The sequence below is a fragment of the Dendropsophus ebraccatus genome, chromosome 8, assembly GCF_027789765.1.
Source record: "Dendropsophus ebraccatus isolate aDenEbr1 chromosome 8, aDenEbr1.pat, whole genome shotgun sequence".
NCBI classification, from domain to species: domain Eukaryota; kingdom Metazoa; phylum Chordata; class Amphibia; order Anura; family Hylidae; genus Dendropsophus; species Dendropsophus ebraccatus.
The window spans coordinates 51,988,137-51,993,433 of record NC_091461.1 but is presented as its reverse complement, the minus strand read 5'-3'; the positions used below and the strand labels follow the sequence as shown (position 1 = coordinate 51,993,433).

Here is a 5,297-nt window from a genome sequence, read left to right as displayed (position 1 = left end):
CTAAGAAAAAAACTTTTAAACTTTCAGCCCTGTGTCCAATTGGCGTGACCTAGAGTGTGTGTGCCCTAGGCTTGCAGTGCCTCTCCGTCCCTCCTCCCCGCCCTCTTCACTGTTAGGCAGGATTTTTCTTATTCATCACCTTTCTAAACACTGCATAGGTGCCTTAATGATCCAGCTCATGTACAGTGTTCAGACAGGTGATGAATAGGAGAAATTGTTCTAGGGGCATACTTTAGGCCACATTAAATTGCCACAGGGCTACTAGTTTAGAAAGTTGTATTCTAGGACAATAACCGCATCAAATGCTGAATGGACCCCAGGACAGATCTTAGATTAAAAATAGCTATCTGACAGTACAAGCGGCTTGGGGGGAGGTGGGGGGGGTCAGATTGTAGGGTACAGAGTCGCTTTAATCTTTTGCTCTCCCTTTGTGCCATTTCACTGAAACACTCATTGGGACACTACTTGTATATCTAGTAGTTATACTGTTTGTTTGTTTTTTAAGTGGAGAAAATGTAAACTTTAAGGCTGGGTTCACACTACATATATTTCAGTCAGTATTGTGGTCCTCATATTGCAACCAAAACCAGGAGTGGATTAAAAACACAGAAAGGCTCTGTTCACACAATGGTGAGATTGAGTGGATGGCCGCCATTTAATGGCAAATATTTGCTGTTATTTTAAAACAAGGGCTGTTGTATTGAAATAATGGCCGTTATTTACTGTTATATGGCGGCCATCCACTCAATTACAACATTGTGTGAACAGATCCTTTCTGTGTTTTTAATCCACTCCTGGTTTTGGTTGCAATATGAGGACCACAATACTGACTGAAATATACGTAGTGTGAACCCCCATCATAAAAAAAATGTATGACTTCACTTTCCTTTTCATTTCATCAACTTCAGCTCACAAAGCTCACTTACATATTCCTCATTGTAAGGGTCGTATCTCAGGGCTTGTTCATAGGAATTTATTGCATCATCTATTTCCCCATTAATCTTATGGACCAAGCCGAGCAAAGCAAACGCCTCAGCATCACGAAAATTATTCCTGATCTTCTTTGAGGAAATTCTCTTTAGAGCCTCTACAATGAGTTCTCTCTCAGACTGGAGTATACTGTATTAATCTGCAGACTCTTTTTATAGTAGTTGATGGCTTCAGGTTCGGACCTCATGCCATATTCTTTGATACGTCCATAATTGTAATAGATTTGCTGTTTCTCCTCATCTGTAAGATTGGTGAGTGCCAAAACAGCTTGAAATGTGTCCTCTGCTTTCTGATATTCCTCTTTTTTACAATATGCATTTGCTAAGTCTACATATGCATACACAAATGATTTATCATACTCCACTGTCTTTTCAAAATGAAAGATTGTATTTAATTCTTCAGAGTCCATTTCTCTGTTATAAATATATTTGTTTCGAGGATCCTTTTTGTAATTAAAATACTTTTTCCTGTAACATAATCCTATTTGGTGATATAGAAATCCAGAAGTTGGGGTGAGATTTATGGCAGTTTTCAAGACTCTCAAGACCTCATCCACCATCTCGGCTTTCCTGTAAAACTTTGCCACATACCGGAGCACATATGGAGAGCTTTCGGCCTGTTCTAAGGCTTCTTCAGCATATGTTTTTCCTTCATCACTTCTATCGAGATCTTGAAGCTTTAAAGCAAGAAGCGCCTTCACCACGGCATCATTTGGATTCTTCTCTACTGCCCGTTCCAGTAGCTCTATGGATCTGCATTCTGAAGCTGGACATTGTCTGCCATTAAAACCTTCCAGTCTATAGACCGCAGTTGCGTATCCGGAGTTCCACTCAGGATCTTCTGGCTCTAGCTCCAAAGCCTTCTCAAAGCATTGTTTTGCTTCTTTATAATATTGTCCACAAAATGTTACCAGTGCCAATGCCTTTTCCCCATCAGAGCAACATGCCTCCATCAGAGCAACATGTCTATCACAGTTACAGATGTTTGGTATCAGACCCCCTACTAGGTCTCCTGATGATTGTTGGGGATCAAGAAACGCGTTGAGACCACCCTGCCATCCGGATTAATGATGAGTATTACCTCTTCATCAACATTTGACAAATAATGTCCGGCTGACAGTTTGTTATTTTGCCTGCATTTATCACTTGGGTTGTTATGTATTGGACTCTATATGCTATGGCAAATTTCATCTGTATTTCGCACTAGTTTATGTGACATCTGATATCTTGAAAAAGTGGGATTTGATTACCGTGTCTAAACCCCGTCTAAATATAATCTACACTGACAATCATTTGTCTGAATAACTCGCATCTCTCTCTCTGACTCCCCAATTTATCTCCTGGTGGAAGGCTATATCTGTCACTAGCTTGATTAGTCAGCCTAGGGACCATCAGTCAGACAGTTAGCCACACTATATAGGGGTAGAACGAGGAGAATTAGGGTTAGGATCGGGTGCGGGGGGCGTCCTTCTAAGGACGTTAACTCCGCCTAGGGCAGGTTAGAATAGTACATCAGATACAGGGCTAATTAGGCACACCCCATCTAGATGCCCTACACGCCCCCTACTTACCTACCCTGAGCCATCATTTACCACGCCACCAGTAGGAGTAAGGGACCGCCATCCATAGTGTCCCCTGTCTCTTTGTCTGTGTATACAGGGTCGTGGTGGAGTAAGTCCAGCCTACAAGCTGGCATGATGTCACATGTCACAGTTGGATAATATGATTGTGACAGTATGTATATACCTTTGCGCATTTTTCCTTTTTAATTTGATTATTTGATTTATTTTGGTGCTGGTTAGTGTTTATAGTTGCATTAATTAGGTGAACAATTTTATTGAAGATACATTAAACGTTAAGTTTTAATTTACCCTTGGCAGTGATATACATTTGGAATTGAGGGTATTATATATCACAGGTGGCAGTGAAATGACAAGAAAAGTCACCTGATCATTCAATCTGTTTTCTATTTCTTCAGGGTCTGTGTCCCTCAAAAGAAGTTTCCATGTAAAGTGACATTTGAGTTGTAGTAAATGCGGCTTCAATCCTCCCTTTGATATGCCACTGTGAGAGAAAATAAGAGATTGGTATTAGTGATTCATTTTTAAAAGTTATAAATCAACGCAGCCTTTACCCAGCGTTTCCTGCCTCGTATCTCTACTAACAGGCCGCTCAGCCAATCACTGCCGGTCTGTCTTGTCTTGGACAGTGATTTGCTGAGCAGCCTGTCTAATGAAGTGTCCTCGTTCTGGGTATATATCAGCCATCTGTCAGCAAGGCATGCTGACATTTACCATAGTGTACTGGCATCAGAATTTTTCATATCAATGGACTGAATGTAGTCTATTAGTGATTATGTTAGGACTAGATGAGCGAACCGAACCGTTATGAACCAGACTCGTTACGAACTTTGTAAAAAGTTTGGTTCGGTACTGAACCGAACTTTCAAAAAGTTTGTTACGAGGTTTGTTAAAACCGCAACGGCGTCGCAAAACTGTATTGTTTTCACAGAAAGGAAGAGGATATAAGGAATTATTACTCCTATAATCCCTTTTATCCTGTTATCATGTGAATATCAAGGTGTGTGACGTCACTACAGGAACAGGAAGTGCCTGAGCATCCATGCTCTTTCTCATTGTGTGTCTAGACTGCAGAGAGAGAGGAGCTCCGTGCTAGTTAGGGAGGGAAAGCACATAGATAGATAGGCAAACAAGTAGATAGCTACAGGGAGGTAGAGAGAGGGAGAGATAGGCAGAGATAGGAAGTAAAAAAACTTGTGATATCCAGGCAGAGATAGGGATATAAAAAAAAAACAGACAGAGAAAAGTGAGAAGAGTCAGAACCAGCTACTGTTCTGTGACTGAGAGGAGACGCTAGTTGTTGCTGCTGTGGTGGGTGCCGTCAAACCCCGTATAGCTGCAACCAAAAAACTTCATAATAAAAAAAAACGCCAAAAAACTAAAAAAAAAAAAACTAAAAAAAAAAGTTTGTTTGTTTGTTTTGTTTGTGATACCCTGTACATTGCTGCTTTGTTGGGTGCTGTCAACCCCGTATAGCTGCAACCCACAAAGTTGTAAAAAAAAACCCCTAAAAAACTAAAAAAAAAAAGGTTGTTTGTTTGTTCGTTTGTGATAACCTGTACATTGCTGCTTTGCTGGGTGCTGTCAACCCCGTATAGCTGGCTGCAACCACAAAAGTTCTTAAAAAAGTTAATTAAAAAAAAGTACAAAAAAAGTACAAAAAAACCCCACAAAAAATAAAGAAATAAAAAAAAGGTGTTTTGTGATTACCTGTACATTGCTACTTTGCTGGCTGCCGCCAACCCTTAAGATTGTCACTGAAAGTTTGTGCCTTGCGGCCAGTAGCTTCTTTGATTTTCCCCCAACAAAAGAACCATGTCCAAGCGTCCTACATCCAGCACTTCCCAGGCAAGGACTGCAACAGGCGGTGAGGCTAGGAGAAGTGGCAGCACCAGGCCCGGTGGCAGCCGGGGCAACAGACGTGGCAGCAGGGCAGGCCTTAGGGTAGATGGCGCCCTGTGCAGAATATTCTTTTGGCGCCCCCCCCCCCCCCCCCTCCCGGCTGATTGTAGCCCATCCCAAGCCTATCTCTTGGAGACACACACTGTATATACTGCTTACACAGACAGATACAGTCACATATACACATACAGACACACGGGGGATGTTCATCAAACATGGTGTAAAGTGAGACTGGCTCAGTTTCCCCTATCAACCAATCAGATTCCACCTTTCATTCCTCACAGACTCTTTGGTTGCTAGGGGCAACTGAGCCAGTTTCACTTTACACCATGTTTGATGAATCTCTCCCACAGTGTATATACTGCTTACACAGACACACAGTATATATATCCTGCAAACACAGACACACATACAGTCACATATACACATACACACCACACATACCCACCACTGGGAGTTGTTGTCCTACCAGAGCCGCACAGGAGCATGCTGGGAGTTGTTGTCCTACCACACAGAACCACACAGGAGCATGCTGGGAGTTGTTGTCCTACTACACAGAGCCACACAGGAGCATGCTGGGAGTTGTTGTCCTACCACACAGAGCCACACAGGAGCATGCTGGGAGTTGTTGTCCTACCACACAGAGCCACACAGGAGCATGCTGGGAGTTGTTGTCCTACCACACAGAGCCACACAGGAGCATGCTGGGAGTTGTTGTCCTACCACACAGGGGCATGCTGGGAGATGTCCTACCACACAGAGCCACACAGGAGTATGCTGGGAGTTGTTGTCCCACCACACAGAGCCACACAGGAGTATGCTGGGA

General features: G+C 42.6%; 1 pseudogene; it reads right to left on the bottom strand.

Annotated features, from left to right (window-relative positions):
* Positions 1-890: 890 nt before the first annotated feature.
* On the bottom strand, positions 891-4,363 carry LOC138800031 (interferon-induced protein with tetratricopeptide repeats 5-like; annotated as a pseudogene).
* Positions 4,364-5,297: the final 934 nt, after the last annotated feature.